This window comes from Coenobita brevimanus, chromosome 106, assembly GCF_032717465.1.
Source record: "Coenobita brevimanus isolate Jiangsu-jjx chromosome 106, ASM3271746v2, whole genome shotgun sequence".
NCBI classification, from domain to species: Eukaryota; Metazoa; Arthropoda; class Malacostraca; order Decapoda; family Coenobitidae; genus Coenobita; species Coenobita brevimanus.
In genome coordinates, this window is record NC_137059.1 from 15,300,773 (window position 1) to 15,322,609 (window position 21,837).

A 21,837-nucleotide genomic window follows, 5' to 3' on the forward strand; every position below is an offset into this window, starting at 1 on the left:
GAGGCTAACTACCTTTAAAAAAAAAAAAAAAATCAGTATTTGGCGATTAGCAAATGTCCTGGGAAAATGAACCAACAGGTATATAATAAGTTAATAATGATCATATCATCAGTTTGTCCTTGATCATCATGAAAACAGTCCTCTGGACATCACGAAACTATTGACTCGTCTAAGAATTGGGCATACGCGATGGACGCATGGCCAACACATACCTTCCTCTATTGGAGCCCCACCTATATGTTCCAACTGCCGAACACAAAACATATTCTCATTGAATGCCCTGTTTATAATCGGTATTGAAAAATGTGTTTCACTAATCCTACAATGTATGATATATTAGTAGTGACACCAAAATTTTCCCAAAGTTCAGTTTTGACTTTTTGCAAATACTGGAATCTCCTCCAAACAATATAACACTAATTAAAGAAACGCATTTATGTTAACTATTCATTCGGGCAGCCGAAGGAAAGAGACTCAAACGGGTGTCAGTGGTCTGGTTAAACTAAATCTTGATGATGATGATGATGATGATGATGATGATGACGATGATGATGATGATTGATGATGATGATGATGACGATGATGATGATGATTGATGATGATGATGATGATTATAATTATCGGCGAATGTTCACTCTACCGCCGCAGGGGGGGAGGGGGGGAGGTGTGGGGGGGATCCACTTGCAGTTCACAATGCATATATGAATTAGGAAGGGTATCTTGGGCAGCTGATAGTAAATGATTTACCAAAATGTTATGTCAGATAAATTATACTTTACCTGAGTCCTACTAATACCATTAATTTAACACAGTATATAAAATCCTGCATCTGTTACCCCACCATATTACTCTGCCATTTCAGATATGCCTGCAGGACGAGCAAATTCGTCGGAGGTGATTGCCGAGCGAGGCCTAATCGTTGGGATGTGGAGAGCTGGGGCAACTGTGCCGAACATTGCTCTCGAAGTGGGGAGGAGCACCAAGACGATTAGGAGGTGGATCCACCGGTGGGAGGAAGAGGGCTCAGTGGAGACAAAACCTCGAAGAGGGAGGCCACGAGTAACGTTGGCAAGGATGGACGCTATGATCGTGGCAGCTGCAACGGCATATCCAATGCGAACATCAGTGGAGCATACAAGAAATTTGGGGCTGAACTCCCATCACGTGACGACGAGACGCCGACTTCATGAAGCCGGGATCGACTGCCATATTCCAGCTCACAAAGGATCTCTCTCTCTCTCTCTCTCTCTCTCTCTCTCTCTCTCTCTCTCTCTCTCCCTTTTTGCGTCATACTTTACCCTTATCCCTATGTCTTCCCACTTTCATCCTATCTCTTCCTTCATTCATGGTTCTCTCTCTCTCCTCTTGTGGCAGTCTTTGCCATTATCCTTATGTCTTCCCGCTTTCATCCTATCTCTTCCTTCATTCATGGTTCTCCCTTGTCTCTTCCTTGTCTGCTGTTATTTTATATCTTTAATAATTCTCATTCCTTTACTATTTCCCTATACACCTCTGCTTCCCTTACTCTGCTTCCTTCTTTCTCCTTCGTTCACTCCTCTCCCTCCTTTCTTCGATTTCTCTGAGCCTCTTTAATTATCTCTTTTCTTTACTCTCAGCCTCTCTTCATCTCGTCATTACTCTCTCACTTTAATTATCTCTATTTCTGAACAATGTCTTTTTATGACCATTTTACGATATCGAGTTGCCCTCCCATCTTATTAAGTCTCTCTCTCTCTCTCTCTCTCTCTCTCTCTCTCTCTCTCTCTCTCTCATGCAGACCTTTTTTCCCACCTCGAGACGGGGTGAGGTAGGGTCCAGAGACCAAGAAAAAAAAAAAAATAAGAAAAGGAGAAACTAACTAAATGATTGCATAATTAAACTGGCCACACTTTCCTTCACTCACCATTCCAGCCCCCGGAATCCTGACTCCACCCCGCGGGCACAAACATCCAGGCTGGCGCTTCATACCATCTTATCAGCCAGGGTCAATCCAACGCGTATCTTCTCCCTGACCTAATTACCGTAGTCTGTAACAAAACATAATCCTTTACAAAGACAGGTTACTTCTTAGCCAGAGGACGCCATTTTTATGTTATTCATTCTGTTATACTGAGCGAATTTGAAGGAGGGAGGAGGCGGGGTAGGCCAAGGAGAAGGTGGAGGGATATGGTGGATGAGTGTGTGAGGAAGAGAGGTTTGGAAGTCGATGAGGCTAGGGAACTGACAAGAGATCGAGCTGGCTGAACGAATGTTGTGAGGAGAGGTGCAAGATCAGGGATTTGGCACCCCTTTTTTAAAGTGGTAGCGTCCGGATTGACTCTATTGGATACGTTTAGCTGAAGCTACAGAATGTGGTGAATGTTTTTGGCGTATCCGATAGAGCCAGTATTCCGGGGGCTTGAATAGTGAGTGGATGGAAGCGTGGACTATTGCCTTGGGCAAATTTAGGCTGTCTGGACGTTGCTACTCCTCACCCTGCCCTAGGGTGGGAAAGGAGGTCCGGATGATGATGATGATGATGATATCCATCCATCCATCATCCAGTCCTATATTGCCCCATGAACAGCGTAGGGGCCCGGGGCGAGGCAGTTGGTCCTGACATTTAAGATGAGAGTGACCAACCTCACTCATCCCTGAGTGGCATTACGTGAGCAATAAACCCCAACCATCCCTTGGATATAAACCTTCACTGGCTCAATCCGATTGGAGCACAATAATTACCCAATAAACCACCAGGCGCCAAAACTTAGTTATATGGTTACCACCCAGCGTAGTAAATAGTTTCCTGGTGTACAGGAAACCATTTGGCTTGTCACTCAGTGTAGAGTCACCCATAGGCAGAAGGAAGAGGAAAGAATGAAGGAATGAAAGACAGAAGAGGGAGTGTAAAGTCACCCGTTGGCAGAAGGACGAGGAAAGAATGAAGGAAAGAGAGGTAGAAGATACTTTTTCAAACAAATTTGGCCAAGAGCTGCCATACTTCACTCTTGACTGCTGAGGTGTAACAGTTAAAATGGGAATATAAGGGTAGTCACAGGAAATACTATGCACAGGATGTACAGCTGTAGCATTGCCTTTTTCTGCCACTGAACTACGTTATAAGCTGCCAAACGACATAATCCAGGCCAAGTTAATGTGAAAGTACTACACCAGACGATTTTATTCAGCTGACGAGGCAGCCTGAATGTGAAGGGTGACTGAACGCCATATATAAACCCTTCCAAGGTCTTCTTCTTTCTTCCCCTCTTTTCACCAAATTTCCTTCCCCCTCCGCCCCCTCCCCCCCTCTCTCTCTCTCTCTCTCTCGCTCGTAACCCCTTGCAATGTCTTCCTCTTCTCTCTTCCTCCCTTACCTAAATCGTCCCTCTCTCTTCCTTCTCCCTTTTCCCCCTCTACCTAACTGATCCCTTCCATAGTCTTCCTCTTCTCTCTCCCTCGCTCTTCTCTAAACCTTCCCTCTATCTCCCTCCTCTCTTTTTTTTTTCCCTCTCCCTCCCTAATCCCTTCCAAAGTCTGTTCCATTTCTCACCCTCTCTGTTCTCTAAAACCTCCCTCTCTCCCCCTCCTCTTTGGGCCCTTCTGGCGCGGACACTCCTATGTCAGCTAGATCTCTCATACGCTATTTTGGCACAGATTTTCGTCCTTATGCAGCTTATTTCACGTAGCTCACTGGCAGATAAAGACAGTACTACGGCTCCACATCTTTTCCATTGCACTTCCTCGTGATTAGTATCATCTTGAAGTGTTGATCTACTGCTACAAGCTCCGCACTAAAGATGGAGAGATGGCAATTTTAGGCCAAGTTAGAGTAAAATGAGAATACCCGGTGGTGGTTTGTGGTGGCAGTTGGAGCCGGCACTGTGCTATACTTTTCCGTCTGGGCTGGAGTCCCGGGGATTTTAACTGTCATAATTAAACTGACATTAGGTTAAGGCCGTCAGAAAAAAAAAAAAAAAAAAAAAAAAATTACACTGCAGCAGCCTATGACGTTGTTTTATTTATTTATGTTCTTGGCTAAATGTATCACATAATTCATAGAGCTAGGCAGAAAAAAAATCATAATCTATTTATATTTTGTATATATATATTTTGTATTATGGTACAGAAAGGTATATGTGAAGCTACAGAACGTGGTGAAAGTTTTTTGGCCTCTCTGATGAAGCCAGGATCCATGAGCTTCAATGATGAGTGAATGGAAGCGCGGCCCTTAGGCTGTCTGGACGTTGCTACCCCTCACCCTGCCCTAGGGTGGGAACGGAGGTCCGGATGATGATCATGATGTATACATAGAAGCAACAGGGAAACAGACAGCAAGCTAAGATTGCCCACTGAGCTCTATAGTATGGAGAGGCTATCTCCGCCGCGGGCGTGTGATTTTGGCCGCCATATTGAAACACCAGCACTCAAATTCAAATTCAAATACTGTACTTTATTTCCACTAACCAGTGGTTATTAATAAAGATACACTCGTCGCTTATAATACAAAAACATATATGGATTATGATTTTTATTTTCTGCCTAGTTCAACGAATTATATCGGGAACATTTAGCCAATGAGTATAAAACAACGCCATAGGTTGCCGCAGTGCAGAACTAAACCTTTTGGCACTAAGAGAAAGGTGATGGCAGAAAGAGAAAAGTGTGGTAGTAACGTTGAAATGATAGTGACGTTGAAGCTGTTTTACGTCGAAGTAATGGTGTTGAAATGATGTGGGAAGTCCTTAGACTATCCATGTCATGAAACCGAATGTCCAGATTGATAAAGGCCGGAAGAAACATGGAAATGTCTGCAAGAGCGTGTGAAAAGAAGAGAAGAGGACATGGAGAGAAACGCTGGAGATAAATGGACCCATTTTAATGGCCTCATTCATGCAGGGATACTGGGGAAGAATCTTTCCGCCCCTCCCCAGGGGGCAGTAATGATAGAGAATTAGCAACAAGATATATTTCTGTTATGCCAGGTGTTTACGGGGCGGCTTCCCGTCCCTAGAACGCCTAGAGTGCAGCTGGGTTCTCTTTCTAGACCGGAGCTTAGACATACAAGAGAGGGCCAGGGCATAAAAACACAGGGCAACAACCTTACACGTATATTGACAAATTCAACTGATGTGCAACAGGTAGACAACCTTACACAATTTCATGTACAACAATCAACACATAGGCTGGCATTAATGAGTCTAGTATCACACAGGATACTGGATGCACAGGAGTCTAAGTCTGGCTCAGGAGGGTAAAGGCACTATTACACTGTTCGGGGTGGTGAGGCACTGTCCTGCTCTGACACTGAGTTCATGGGCTGAATACTGGGGAGGGTGTTACTAACTTGCACAAGGGAGGAGAATAGTTACAGGTGTCGTTGCAAGGGGGCAAGGGTTATATCACTGCTCGTAATATTCACTGTCTACACCTTGGTGTTCTACTGTAGAGTCTTACTTGGCCCCACTGTACACTGGAATTCACTAGGGTGCCTTGTAATGCTAGGTGTTTTAGGTCCAGCTTCCCATCCCGTAAACGCCTAGTGTGTAGCAGGGCTCTCCTTCTAGACCGGAGCTTAGACAAATAGGAGGGAGGTAGGACACAAAAACTCAAGGCAACAACCTTACACGCGTATTACTAAGTTGGTCAGGGGAACGAGTAGATGTCGCTGATACAGATACACTGGGCAATTACAACTCTTATGTCTAGATATGGGTTATCAGTATCGTGCAGGATACTGCTCGGGTCACAGTGAATAGCACTTGAGGCAGTGTTATTAATTATGGGAAGTCCGGGTTTTCTATATTCGGGGAGTTACTATTGTTATTCCTTGCTGGTAAGTGTTTCATTGGCACTGGGGTCTGAATATGGTCTTAGTATCGGGAGGTATTTTCTGGTGGTAGCATATTCACTCGGACAGACTCGACTCTCACTGGGTGGCTGTATTTGTGGTTACACTGTCACTGTTACTCACTCCACCACTTTGGTATTATCACTGACTTCTATTAGAGGGTTAGTTCACTGTTCTGCCTTTATATCACTAGGTCACAGACACTGTACTATCACTGTCACTCCTTTCGGGTCCGGGCGTCGTGTCAGTCAGTTACAAGGGTGGTGGGGTGTCACAGCTCCGCTACTGATGGGGCTGGGTTCCGCTGGGGGCCTCTATATCCAGAGGCCACGGGATCACATGTAAGGGGGTCCGTTCTCACCCAGGGCTGTGGGTGGCGAAGGGTCCCGCACTCTCGGAGCTGGGGACTGGAGTACAGCCCTCAGGGCTGGGGCCGAATAACTGCCTGAACCTTTCGTTTAGGCTCCTGATGGAAGACGAAGATTTCTGACATTGAGGTGTGGGGAGTTCCCGCCCAGGAGTCCTGGTGGCAGTCTGGGGTTCCTGAGGTGTGCAATCCCCAGGGCTTGGCGGCGCCATCAGAAAGGGACTGCGGCACCGGTCTCTGTCGGGGTCCGACAGGTGGGTCTCCTCCAGATCCGGTTGTAGGGAGAAGAGGCCAGGGGAGACCAAGGAGCCTCTCCAGTACTCCTCTAGGCCCGAGACTCCCTCTGGGTCATGGGTCGGGGAACAGGCATCAGCTTCAAACGGAGGAGCGGCTAAAGGCCATCTCGTGCCGTAGGGCCCGGCAACTGGCTGTGGCCACCTGGGGGTGCGGCTACTGGCAGTGGCCTGGGGGAGTGAGCAGCTACCAGCAGACCAAAAGGCACCTTCAGAGTGGCTACAGGCTATCTCCTGACGAAGGCGGGAGTGGCTACAGGCCGTCTCCTGGTTCCCCTAAGAGCAGTTACAGGCCATCTCCTTCAGGAGGGTTGAGCAGCTACAGGCCATCTCCTTCAGGAGGGTTGAGCAGCTACAGGCCATCTCCTTCAGGAGGGTTGAGCAGCTACAGGCCATCTCCTTCAGGAGGGTTGAGCAGCTACAGGCCATCTCCTTCTGGAGGGTTGAGCAGCTACAGGCCATCTCCTTCAGGAGGGTTGAGCAGCTACAGGCCATCTCAGGGAAGACACCTTCGGAGCAGCTACAGGCCGACTCCTGACGAAGGCGTGAGTGGCTACAGGCCATCTCCTTCAGGAAGTTTGAGCAGCTACAGGCCGTCTCAGGAAGGACACCTTCGGAGTGGCTACAGGCCGTCTCCTTATTACCCTCAGAGCAGCTACAGGCCGTCTCCTTATCGAGAGGTGAGCAGCTACAGGCCGTCTCCTTATCGAGAGGTGAGCAGCTACAGGCCATCTCAAGAAAGACGCCTTCAGAGTGGCTACAGGGCATTTCCTGATGAAGGCAGGAGTGGCTACAGGCCGTCTCCTTATTGCCCTCAGAGCGGTTACAGGCCGTCTCCTTAGCAAGGGGTGAGTGGCTATTCTGTCTCAGGGGTGCTGGCAGGAGCTGGAGAAACAGTTCCATCCCGAAGCTGGTTGGGGAAGGCTCGTCCAGAAGGTAGTCTAGTATTCCTGTTATGGTTGTGGCGGGCGAGTTCCGGGTCATAGGGGTGCATGGCCTATGCTGACCTATGCTGTTGTTGCTCCGAGTCCCGACACACTGTCATTGCTCCTCTGTGGGCTCCTTGTGGGGGTGTCTGGGAGCTTTTGTGGGTACTATACTGCATTTTATGGCTGTTCTTCAATATTCACTTACTTTGGTCTTTTCTGGCCTCACTGTGTTCACTGTGAACTCACATCTATACTCTTAGTGCCGATCCCACTGTTTACTATGAATTCACTGTCTTTTCGTGCACACTTGGTTTCACTCACTGGGGGAAGGGAAGGTCCAGGGCTCACAACTCTCGGCCCGGGGTGGGTGGAGGCCCTGTGGGAGTCCCTTCATCCCACGGCCACGGGACCACTCTCAGGGGCACCGTCTCTGTTCTGAAGCTCAGACTGTGTGTGGCGAAAGGCCCCTCACTGTTGGGACTGGGGACTGGGGTCTGGCCCTCGGGAATGGGGCCAAACAAGCATTGGAGGCGCTCACTCAAGTGCCCGCTGAAGGACAGACGTCGCCTTCATTGGGGTGGGGAGTGGGCCTGGCTGGGGGTCCAGGGGATGTCCTCAGAGGGGCACCAGCTGCAGTCTTCTGCTGGGGGCTCCGCCGTCAGGGCTGGGCTGCAGCGTCGCTCTCGGCCAGAGTCTGTCAGGCTGGCATCCACCTCCTCCTGATGTAGGGAGAACAACCCCGGGGACAGTACAGGGCCACTCCACCAATCCTCCGAGTAGTGGTCTTCCTCCTGGAGGTTGCCTCGGTCTGGGTGGACAGGTGGGTAACCTGTGCTCCTGCCAGAGGGCAGGACTGAGCACAGCTCACCATTTCGTTGCGGAGTCACAGGGGGCAAGAGACTTTGGTGACTTTGCCCGGCATGGCTACAGGCTGTCACTAGGTTCCCTTGGGCAACAGACAGAGGGCGGCTACAGGCCGTCCCTTCGCTGTCAGCACGGCTACAGGCCATCGCCGGGGCCCGACTGCCTAACGGGCACTCAGGCAAGGTGTGGGTATAGGTCTTTGCCTGCCTGCCGGTGCGGCTATTGGCCGTCACCGAGGTCCCGCAAGGAGGGCACTGTGCAGGAGAGGAGTAGCTCCAGGCCGGCTCCTCCCTAAGGGCGCGGCTATGGGCTGTCGCCGGTGGCGTGCCCTCCGAGGCAACTACAGGAGAGGGGACGTACCTGTCTCTCCCCATCGTGGCTATAGGCTGTCGCTGGTTTCTGTAGGGGGTGTGAGCAGCACTAGGCAGAACGGCTATAGGCTGTTTCCTAATTGACGATCCGGGTATAGGCCATGGCCCTTTCTTTTTGTGAGCGGCTATAGGCCGCCTCTTTATTAACTGAGTGGCTATCGGCTGTCCCAGGTGCCTGACTATAGACCGTGGCTGGGGTGTTGCTCGGAACTGCTAGGCCAGTTCCACCTCGATCCTGTCGGTGGTCAGCTTACCCGGAAGGTAGTGCACTTTGACTAAGGTGGTGGTGGCGGGCAAGTTCCGGGGAATAGGGGCGCGTGGCCCGGGTGATCTTTTGGCCCTGTTGCTTGGGCGCAATCCATGTGCCGTCCAGCCCTCCGTGTCCTCCTCCTGGGGGTGTGGTGGCGGCTTGTGTTGTTATCGTTGGCATTTTAATTTCTTACCTGTGAAATGTAATGCCATCTCTCCTCAATGCATTCCTGTGCTCATTTTTGTATCCATAAGCTGTATAGTGGACCATGGCACTATATTTTCTGGAATCATCAGGTGCTTTCAAAAACCCAAAGAGCAGCTCAGTACAAAAATGCAGTCATCAGGCGTGGTGTAACATGGCTGCCACTACACCAGCGCTGCCCTGGAGGCAGCTACATAAATTATACTGTGCTACCCATGAGAAAGCCTCTCCATACTATAAAGCTCAGTGAGATTACCATGATGGCGATGATGAATGCGGGTGTTTTAATATGGCGGCCGTAAGTCACACGCTCGTTGGGAGGTAGCCCTCCATGTTATACAGCTGAGTGATGTGTACACAGCACTGAGCTCTGTAATAGAGTGGCTATATCATGGTTAACACAGTGTAACTGATGTAGCCGCCGCCAGGGAGCACTGGTGTAGCGGCAGCCATGCTACACCTCGCCTGATGCCTACGGTTTTTGAACCAAGGTGTTCGTTGGGTTTTTAACCCTTACACCACGGGCTTGTTTTCCAATGTTTTGCATGTCCCGTGGGCATATTTGGGTTCCGACAGACTCTCAAAAAATATTTGCCAAAAATCAGTTATTAGTCCTAGAATATTAAAATTATATATGCATATGGCACATACCTTCAGCTTTCTCCTGGGATGTTTGTTGAACCTTCATCGATTACCGTAGGACTTGTGGAGACCTCTGAAGTTGGGTAACGAAGTCTCCACTTTACACTTCCCGACAACCCATAATATGATTACCACAGCCAGATATTATCACTAGAAACACTATTCTATGATTATCAAGTAGTTTGGGATCCATACTCCAAAAAAAAACGACTGTGAAAGCAATGAAAATTACGAGCGCGTATGACCTTCCCACTTGCGCTATAGTCATTTCACCGCAAGAAGTCCGTTCAGGGTGGGGCCCACCTGGTGAATCACCTCTAGCGATGCTGCCAAATCAACCGTAGTACATGCCTCTCTCTTTCTTATTTCCCATCTATGTGGTATTTGAAATTGTTTTTTATATTCTGTATATAGTAAAGGAAGCTATATAGTACATTGAGTATCAATTTTTAGAATTATAACAACGATTTAAATGAATTCTATGACACGTGGCAGCGCATTTTTCCCATGTTGCCACGCCGTAGAGTTGCCAATTTGACCACCAATTATCGGATTATCACTCTGTCTCCCTACCTACCCCCATGTTATGCTGGTATTTTTAAGGCGACTTCTCGTCCTAAAAACACTAGCGACTGAAGCGGGGTCCTCTTTCTAGACCGGAAGTAAAGCACCAACAAAGGAACAGGACATAAAAACCAGGCAGTACACCTTAACACATCTATTACCTTAATTCTAACTGTTACAATACAACACAGAGTGATATTTGAGATACAGGGGAACAGGGACACAGAGTTAACATTCAGCACCACAAAATATAGTTACACTCAGTACACACTACAATGCTCATACAGGGATATCTTGAATTATATATGGTATTGTCTATGTGTCACTTTTAGGCAGGATATACACTGAACTAATCACAAAGGGGATAAACAAGATTGGGAGTCTGTAGGGAAAATATTACTATAAATAAGATAGGGTGCGGATGGCGACACTTGACACAGTCACCTGGTCACGGCGACACTCACACTCAGGCTTTTGACCGGCCCACGCACCCTAGCCTTATGCGTTCACAGAAAGTTCTTTGATTGGGGGGACTTGGATAATTACTCTAAGGTTCATTCTCTGTCCTGCTGACACTGAGTTCTTTTGGACTATTGGTAACTGCACTGTTCTTCACTTAGTCACTGTTCACTGTTCTTTTCTCCGATTTGTTCTCGACACAAGGGGCGTCACTATTTACCTGTATCTCCTGGGTAATGTTCACTCCATGACAAGGGCGTGAGGGTAGATCCCTAGGGGGACCCGGCCTGCAGAGGGCAAGGGATTACCCACAGGGGAGTCACTGCCCGGGTCACACTCGTCGGTGGGGTGCAGGGAGGCCCTCCCGTCTGGGGGCCTCGACCTGAGATGTGGCCCTCGAGTTGGGGCCTCGTCAGTGTGGTGTAGGGAGGCCCTTCTGTCTGAGGACCTCGACCTGGGAGTTGGCCCTCGAGTTGGGGCCTCGTCAGTGTAGTGCAGGGAGGCCCTCCTGTCTGGGGGCCTCGACCTGAGAGGTGGCCCTCTGGACTGGGGCCGAACAGCTGGAGCAGTCGGGCCTGTCGTCTCTGGCTCCGTGGAGTGAGGGAGCTGGGATCGCCTTCGTCGGGAGCTGGTGGGTCTAGCCTGGTTGTCCTGGGACTGCGGGCGCCTAGGGGTAGAGGCGCCGACAGGGCTGGGCTGTGGCAGCTTCTCCTTCGGGACTCGGGCAGGAACAAGGATCTCCCAGGCGTGGGAGGTAGGTCCGATATCGGGCCTTGCCACCACTCTAGTGTCACCTCCGGGGCTATATTCTGGGTGGTGACAAAGGGCTCCCACAGGGGGAAGAGGCTGGAGAAGGACTCACATCACTCGTGTCCTCTCTGGTACTTCCTGAGGCCGGAGCCTTGGGTCGCTTTACCCTGGTACATATATTGGTTGTGGCCATGAGCTTACCCGGCGTACAAGGAGCAACTGAAGGGCATACTGGGCCGCTCCTTCCCCGCCACGTATAGGGACCGTCGGCGCGGTGTTGCTTCCGTAGTAGGGGACAAGCCGGAGTGAGGGGCACAGAGGCCACACTCTCTCCAGTACGTACTGAGGCTATCTTCAGGGGCTTCTCTACCCTGGTATGTGCCACGGCCGGAGCCGGATGCCTACCCGTCTTACAGGGAGCAACTGAAGGGCGTACAGGGCCGCTCCTTCCCCGCCACGTATAGGGACCATCGGTGCGGTGTTGCTCCCGTAGTAGGGAAAAGCTACACGTACGATAGCAGGGGCTCTTTATCCTGGTAAGTACTCTGGCCGTAGCCGGGAGCTGATCTTTCCAACCAGAAGCAACTGAAGGGCGTACAGGGCCGCTCCTTCCCCGCCACGTTTAGGGACCGTCGGCGCGGTGTTGCTCCTGTAGGAGAGAACAGCAGGAGAGGGATGCACTGGGGCAACTCTCTCTCCGGGGTGTACTAAGGCCGGAGCCTTGGGTCGCCTTACCCTCGTACACTTTTTTAGGCCGTAGCCTTGGGCCTCCTGCCCCTGGGCCTCCTGCCCTAGAGGGTGTAACAATTGCTGTCAATACGGTGTTACTTGGGACTGAAGCTAGTTCAGTCCCACCCCTTTTCTGACGACGGTTGTTCCGCCCGCAAGGCAGTTGCCTTTCCCCGGTCACCTGGTGTTGGGGCAGTTGCGGGGAACAAGGGCCCAGGACCATAGTGTCCTGGTGACCCTCTTGATTGGGGTCACTAACCCAACCATTGTGTCCTCCTGGGGTGGTGGTGCAGTGGCAGCCCGGTGGTGGGGTGGGGGGTGGTGAGGTGGGAGGTCCGGCGGCGGGCACGGCGGGCATTTTACCCCATCCCACCTGTTTCTCTCTCTCTCTTTCTCTCTGTCTCTCTCTCGTTAATATAACAGAAAGTTCTGATGACGAAGAAGATTATGATTAAAGATCAGAGAGAGGATTAGGCCTACAAGGGAAACCTCTTATAAATAAAACACGCCTAGACTTTGTGGAAAAAAAGTTGAAAATAAATAATAAATATATACAATATATATATATATATATATATATATATATATATATATATATATATATATATATATATCTATATATATATAGAGAGAGAGGGAGAGAGAAACAGGTGGGATGGGGGTAGGTAGGGAGACAGAGTGATAATCCGATAATTGGTGGTCAAATTGGCAACGTCGCACTTGGGGAAATTCCAACTTCTGCCACACCCTGAACGGACTTCCTGCTGCGAAAGGAGTATAGTTCGCTGTTGGTATTCTGTCATTTATTATTCATAAAACCCCTCACACTTTATATTTCTATTACTATATAACACTTATATATATCTGCAGTCTTTATCAATAAGTTTCCTCCAGTAGTATTAGTTTATTGTCACTGAAGTCATTCAATTTTTCATTCAGTAAAATACGTAGAGAGCCACAGATTCACTTTCACTGTCATAACCTCAAGTATTTGTACTATCTATCTGTCTATTGCCAGACGCCTCAATCTCGTTGGGGTGGCCACAAACAAATCGCCTCCAAGTCGCCCTGTCCCCCGCCATCTCACTGCCCTGCTCCCAACTCACACCCCCCTCTCTCATATACCTCTCCATCCCATCCCTCCATCTCATCCTCGGCCTCCCCCTCCCTCTTCCCCCCTCCACCTCACTCACATACACTCTCTTCGTCAGTCTTTCACCCTCCATCCTCTCCACATGGCCAAACCACCTCAGTGTGTTCCTCATAACGCTTCCTATCACATCCACATCCACACCACAACGCTCCTTTATATCCTCATTCGTCAGCCTGTCTCTCCATGTGACTCCACAGATTCCTCTTAAATAACTTATTTCCACTGCTCTCACTCTTGACTTGTGTCCTTCCAACAACGTCCAAGCTTCACTTCCGTATGTTAGAGTTGGTATCACAATACTGTCCTGTAGTAACTTTTTCACTTCCATGCTCACTTCCCTGTTTCTTATCACTGCTTTCAAAGAACCAGCAACCTTTCTTCCCCGCTGTACCCTTTCATGCACTTCACCCTCCAAACCTCCATCCTTACTCATCACACTGCCCAAGTACTTAAACGTACTCACATTTTCCAGTTCCTCACCATCTAACCTCGCTATACATTCACTGACTTCACCTCTCTCAAAGACCATCACTTTACTCTTCCTTACATTCACCTTTAGATTCCGTTTCTTACACACTCTCCCAAACTCATCCACCAAGCCTTGCAGCTCCCCTTCGTCTTCACTCAACAACACAGTATCATCTGCAAACAACAGTACAGGGAGTTTCCAAACACTATCCTCTCTCACCAGGGCCACTCCAACATCCACTACCCTACCTTGTACCTCTTTTATTACCCCATCCATGTACAGATTGAACAACCATGGAGATATGACACATCCCTGTTTCAACCCAACTCTCAAAGAGAAAAATGTACTTAGTTCACCATCCACACGCACTGCAGCCTTCGCACCATCGTACATACTCTTCACAGCATTCAACAACTTCCCATCTACACCATATATTCTTAATACTTTCCACAATCCTTGTCTATCCACCCTGTCATATGCTTTCTCCAAATCCATGAAAGCCGCATACAACTTCTTTCCCTTCTCTAGAAACTTTTCCACTAAAGATCTAAGAATAAATATATGTTCTACACAACCTCTTCCCTTCCTAAAGCCTCCCTGTTCTTCTCCAACTAATTTCTCTGTTCTTTCTCTAACTCTATCAATAAGTATCCTACCATACACTTTACCTATTATACTAAGAAGACAAATGCCCCTATGATTGCCACACACTTCTCTTTCCCGTTTTCCTTTGTACAAGGGAATAATTATACCTGACTTCCAATCCTCTGGGACTCTACCTTCCTCCCAGGCCAATCTGCACATCTTCCACACCCATTCTACTACTATCTCTCCCCCATGCTTCAGCATTTCACCACACACTCCATCAATTCCTGGGGCTTTCCCCGATTTAACTTTCTTCATTGCTTCCACAACTTCTATCCTACTGATTTCTTCCTGTCTTCTCACCTCCCTCCTTCTCCCAGCCATTCCCCAGCCACTTATACTCGCATTACTTCCATCCTCTATGTTCAACAATTCCTTAAAGTGTTCTCTCCATCTGCTCACTTTTTCTCCCTTCTCCACTAGTAATCTACCATTTTTATCTTTCACTCCCCCGCTAACTTCACTGCCACCCTGTCTTACTCTTTTCACCTCTTTCCAGAACATTTTCTTACAGTCCCTCCACTTTACACTCAAATTCCTTCCAAATTCCTCATCCACTCTCTTCTTACTCTCTCTTACTAATCTTTTCACCTCTCTCTTTCTTTCTACATATAACTCTCTCTTCCGCCTCTCAACTTCTTCCACGCTCCTATTTCTCATCCATTCATTGTATGCTTTCTTCTTTTGTGCCACAGCCTGTCTCACCTCTTCATTCCACCACGCTGTTCCTTGCACCCCCCTCCGTCTTCTCTTCCTTCCACACACCACATTTGTACTCATATTCTTATATTACTAATTACTTACATTTCTATTTACATTTTCTATTGTATTTTCAATATTTACACTTCTATTTTACTTACACTATGTTATTCATTGTCACTTGCAGTAACATAAAACTATATTACACTGTTCAATCATATGTACTGTACATACATTGCTTTCACTTGCTATTTACACATTATTTACACATTATTTTCCTTTCCCACTTGCACTTTTAGAACTGCTTCTGGCTGTGGTAATCAAAGAAGCAGGTAACACAGAGGGGAACCTGGCACTCAGCGCACTGCCAAGAGGTGCGTTTGTGCTCAGGTGTGCGTCGGGTGGTATGTGCACACACCTGGCACCTGCGGATCGCAGCCTTCCTCTTGGTTGTGGCAGGCATTTGCACCAGTCTGTGCCGATCCATGTATGCCCTCTGCTCAAGTCTGTCGGGAAGTGTTACTGCATGGCGCCTTGGAGTTCCTGCTGTCACCCTACCATATCTTTCAAGCAGCTGCTAAACACAAGTCCTGGCGAACAACCTCAGGGAGAAGGACTTGGGTGGCTTGACCTTCAACTTGTACAGGATGAAGGCGTTCAGCATCGTCATGTCTATGAGATGCAGAAAAACTTTCCTGTACCACCTAGTATTCTTCCTGAGGCAGTCGATCTCTCCAATCATCCTGTTGGACTTGTCCACCAGCCACATGTTGATATTGTAGTCTAAGACAGCATTAGGTTTCCTCACAGGTTCGCCTGTCCTACGGTCGACCTTCCCACTGTCTGTCATTTCCCCCTTGTGTACGGTGGTGAGCATGTGCACGACCCTCTTGTCATGCCACCGTATTGCCAGCATCTTCTCAGACTTGCGTAGGTGCACGTCTCCTCGCTGTGAGGTTCCTGCCTCTGGGAATTTAGGGAAGTGGACACGATTACTCTTGACAGTGCTGCAGGAGCCAATGCCGTGCTCTGAAAGGTATTTGGCAAGTTTCGGTTCCGTATAATAGTTGTCTGTATACAGCACATGATTCCCACCAAAATACCTTTCAAGGAGCACTGTCACTACACAGCCTGAGAAGCCAAGGGGGTGTGTTTTATCAAGATCGACAGTGCTGGGTGAATAAATGACGAAGTCAAGGATGTATCCTGTCTTACAGTCGCACAGTACAAAGAACTTGATTCCAAAGCGATGGCGTTTGCTTGGAATGTACTGCACAAACCTAAGACATCCTCTTAACAAAACCAAGGATTCGTCAATGAGAACCTTCTGAAAGGGGTGGAAGAATGTCATAAACTTATCCTTCATTCTGCTCAGAATCTCCCGGATCTTCCAGAGTGGGTCGGTTTGGGAAGGTACATCTTTGTCGGCAAAGTGCAGGTTTCCCATGATGTTCTGGAAGCGATCTCTGGTCAGGTACTTATTGAAAGTGGGTGAGGGTAGTAAGGGGTCCATGGACCAGTATTCTTCCAACTCATGCTTCTTTGAGTGTGGCACGAGAAGCATGAGGGCGAAGAACATATACAGCTCCTGCACTCCCAGTATGGACCACTGTTGCATCTTGGCTGCACCTGTACCACTTGCAGCACGTTGTGATTCATACCTGTTGGTCTCATCACATATGTGCTGCATGACTTCGTCATCGAGGAAGGCCAAAAGGAAGTCCACACACTCAGCATCCTCGTCAAGAGTGAAGGCAGGCTGTATTCCTGAGGAACTCTCGTCAAAATGGAGATGTTCAGGGATAAAATCGGACCCTTCCCTCCACGCGAAGGCGTCCAGGATTCCCTGTTGTGGCGGTGTAGGGTGGGTGAGGGTGGAGGGTGGCTGTGAGGCAGATTTATCTGGTTCAAGGTCACTCGCACTGACCCTGGGTTGCAGTACAGCACTAGCAGCCCTTACTCTACTGGCAACTCTACTTTTACGGGTCAGGGATTTACCTCTTCCTCTACGGCCTACCTTCACTGTTGATGCTGGTGGTGACTCCAACGACGAAGACTCCGGAGAAAATTCAGCAGAAGAAGAGGAAGAAATGAGTGAAGCGGGGCTTGGGGAACAGAGAGGTGAATCACCTCGGGACTCATGGCGGGCTGGGTCACGCGGGGCCATTGTTCCGGTGTCATATGCACAGACTGACTTTATGCTGGAAGTTACCGTTCCCTTCTCTATTAAGCCTAAATTAACCTAACCTAACCAAACCTAACCTAACCTTAACCTACCCTTATCCTAGATCAACCTAACCTAAATAAACCTAAAATAAGCTAATCTTAATTCACGAAATGACTAATTTCACAATCTGCCTGTAACATACATATATATCTTTATTTATATATATATCCATATATCGACCTATTGTTACCTATAGGTCGATAAGACATCCAACTATCTTCCTGACACATGTATTTCATACAATGTTGTTGATAAATGGCACAAAATATAAGATAACATACGGATACTTTCAAAACAGAAGCTAAACGGCCACTCGGCGCATGCACACTGAGCAAAACGGTTACTTCCAGCATAAGTCACTCCGTGCATACGACAACGGGGCTAACCCGCCGCCTTTTCATTCCCTTCCCAAATTCCTTCCCTTGCTGCACTAACGGCTCCTTTCCCTTGGAGCTAGGGATAACTTGGGACACTGAAGCACTCATACTAGTAGTTTCTGGCACGATTTTCTCACCTGGCTCATCACACGAATCCCCCGAAGGGTCATAGTCACTATCCATCATTATCATTGATAATTCGGCTAGTTCACGTTCCACTGCAGAGTCACTTAGTCCTTTCCTGCTTCCCCCACGAGTTTTTCTGGGTGTAGAGGTCACAGGACCCTTTGCAATGGGCGCAGAAGCGACAGAAATGGCGGGGCGCAAGTGCGACATGCTTTGACCACAGAGGAGGACAAGGAACTAAATGGCGCGGCTTATCTGAGAAGGCAAGGGTTGACAGTGACAATGGGGCTGACAGCTGCTAACTTACATGCTAAGAAATTATTGGTAGAAAATCTCGGCAATACATAAAGAAATAGGTAGTTCCAGGTGAATGTAAATGTCACTTAGGCTTCTCCCTTCCTTTCTGATATATATTTTTATTACAGAAATAGATTACAAGGCATAATTCAAAGGGGAAATTACCGTGGGAATTTCACGAATGAATGCATGTGAGGTGTTGTCAGGTGATAATTAGCCAATTCCAGGTGTATACCACTATCACTTACCTTATTTTTTTGGTATATATTATTTTGTATAAGTATAGGGCATAGGGCTTATTTCAATGGATGAAATCTGTGGAAAAATCTCGGGGAGATTTGCTTAGCGCAGCGCGGCAGGGCAGGCGATAGGAAAGGGTAAAGGAGGTGAGGTAGGGAGGGGTGAGAGGTTACTGGAGGGGAGGTAGAGTCAAGAACGGGGGAAAATGGCTAAATCGTCAACAATGGATGGGAGTACAGATGAGATTAGGAGTGCGGACTATTGGTGGACAGCAGCAGTATATGCTAAAAAATGATTAGTAGGAAATCTCGAAAATACAGAAAAAAGTAGGTAGTTCCAGGTGAATGTAAATGTCACTTTGGCTTCTCCCTTCCTTTCTTATATAAATTTTTTTTTACGAGAATAGATTATACGGCATATTTCAAAGGGGAAATTTCCATGGGAAATTAGCGAACGAGTGCACGTGAGGTGTTGTCAGGTGATAATTAGCCAAATCAAGGTGTATAGCACTATCACTTACCTTGTTTCTTTTTGGTATATATTATTTTGTATAAGAATAGGGCATAGGGCTTATTTCAATGGATGAAATCAGTGGATAATTCCGGGGGAAATTTGCTTTAGTGCAGCGTGGCCGGGGAGGTGAGAGGACAGGGTAATGGAGGGGAGGTAGGGAGGGGAGTCAGGAACGGGAAAAATGGCTGAATTGTCAACAATGGATGGGAGTACAGATGAAATTTGGAGTGCTGACTAGTGTTGGACATTGGCAGTAATGATAGATGATACAACCCACCACTTGTAAGCCCGGGATAATTCAAAATAACACAGTATCACAAAAGTGACGCCCTGTGGTATGATCCATTGCGCCTGAGCTTCACGAAAGTGACACCCCGTGGTTAAGGGGTTAAAAACAGCTGATGATTCCATAATATAGAGTGCCACGGTCAGGTGTGTTGCTTCTGGATGCAAAGGATGCGGGAATTCATCAGAGAGAGATGGCATTACATTTCACAGGTAAGAAATATATCTTGTTGCTAAATGTTATGCAGCGTATTCTAGGTTCCGACTTCTCAGTCCTAGGTATGGTGCAATGTGGGGTTCTTTGTTCGAGACCGGGTCAGGGTCAGCCAGGAAGGAAAAAACACAAACACCTTGGGTCCAAGAGTACACTTATATATTTACTAAAAATACACACATACACTATTCCATGATCAAAGCTGGGTGGATACAATAGCAGTTACAAGGATCACTCTCCATTCCTAGTTCGGCTCGTCTAATATGGGATCGCACCTGACTAATTTTACAATATGTCCATCCAGTATCACAACAAGTATTCCACAGAAATATTCAGGCACATGACATGTGACACATTGATATACAACAGGGCTTAGTGTCTCCGGCAAACCTGAGATGATAATATAGATATATACTCAGCCTTAAGCCTAGGTGTCTGCGTCACAGAGACGAAAGCTTAGCTAATATAATATATTGCATCACATAGACGAAGCCCTAGCAAACTTAGTCTATGCCGCGTCACATACAAGAGACTATATATGTATATGGTCTCACACTGGCAGTCACCCGAGGGGGATTTGATGAGGCTGGGGTGGGTGTATTCTCGTGGGAGTGGAGGGAGGGGGGGGGAATTAGTGCGAGTCCACGGGTGCGGTTACACTGACGTCTGTTGTCCAGTGGGGGAGGTGACACTGGAGGAATATTGGTCACAGTTGGGGGGAGGAACTGACTCGTGCGGGTGTGCTGAGTACTCCATGTAATAGCACTTTGAGTAATAGGGTACACTAGAATGCACAGGGGGTGAGCATACTGGGGAAAGATCACACGTTATTTGTGGGGGATCACAGGGAGGGTTCACTGTGGGGCGGGGCTGGTCACACTGGGAGAATGTAAAGGGAGGATTTATTACTCACAGTTTCTGACGGAGAGGAGGGCAGGGCCCGCTATGACGGGAGTTCCAAGTGATGGCCTGGCGTGGGAGGGGGGCTGCCCGGTGAGTAGTATAGATGCAGGTGGTCCATTGGGTTGCCACGAGTCAGAGAAGAGTGGGCCGGTGGTGTGTAGGGCGGCTCCCTAGCCGCTATGGCCTGACAGGAGGCCGGGCTCTTGGGGCTGGGGCCAAAGAGGGCCAACAGGTGCACAGCTTGGCGCCGGCCCTTCATCGTTATCGGGGTTCTGGGAGAGGACCTGGGGAGGCCGGGGGCTGGGGTCGGGCGCAGAGGAGGCGGCGCTCTGGCATGTCTGCTGCTCCTTCCGGGGGATAGCAACCCTTGAGGCTCCTCCTGAGTCCTCTCTCAAAAAGGAGACAGGTCCAGGGGATTCGGTGTTCGAGGGTCTGCTTGGGAGCTTGTCTATGCAAGTCCCACCCCAATTCTGGTGAGAGTTCCCTCTGATTGAGTGTAGTGTCGTTTTCCTGCATGCTGCCGGGTGGTCTGGCTGCGGAGAAGTAGGGCATCGGGGCGCGAGGGACATATGACGCTCTTGACTGATAGATGTGACAGGTAAACCAGCCTCCCTTTCGCCCCCTAGTGGGGTTGTTATCGCCCCCCCCGTACTCTCCTCCTGGGGTGGTGGTGTCTGGCTCACCTTGCCGTGCGGATATTTAACTAATTCTATAAGAGTACTGCTCCATGGGGTGGGGCAGGAAGATTCTTCCACAGTATCCCTGCATGAATGAGGTCTCTAAAATGGGCCCATTTATCTTCAGTCTTTCTCTCCATGTCCTCTTCTCTTCTGTTCACATTCTCTTGTAGATATTTCCACGTTTCTTCCGGCCTTTATCAATCTGGACATTCGGTTTCATAACATGGATAGTGCCATAAAGGGTAAGACCTATGGCGTTATTTTATACTCATTGGCTAAATGTCTATCTATCTATCTATCTATTGCCAGACGCCTCAATCACGTTTGGGGTGGCCACAAACAAATCGCCTCCAAGTCGCCCTGTCCCCTGCCATTTCACTCCCCTGCTCCCAACTCACACCCCCCTCTCTCATATACCTCTCCACCCCATCCCTCCATCTCATCCTCGGCCTCCCCCTCCCTCTTCCCCCCTCCATCTCACTCACATACACTCTCTTCGTCAGTCTTTCCCCCTCCATCCTCTCCACATGGCCAAACCACCTCAGTGTGTTCCTCATAACGCTTCCTATCACATCCACATCAACACCACAACGCTCCTTTATATCCTCATTAGTCAGCCTGTCTCTCCATGTGACTCCGCAGGCTCCTCTTAAATAACTCATTTCCACTGCTCTCACTCTTGACTTGTGTCCTTCCAACAACGTCCAAGCTTCACTTCCATACGTTAGAGTTGGTATCACAATACTGTCATGTAGTAACT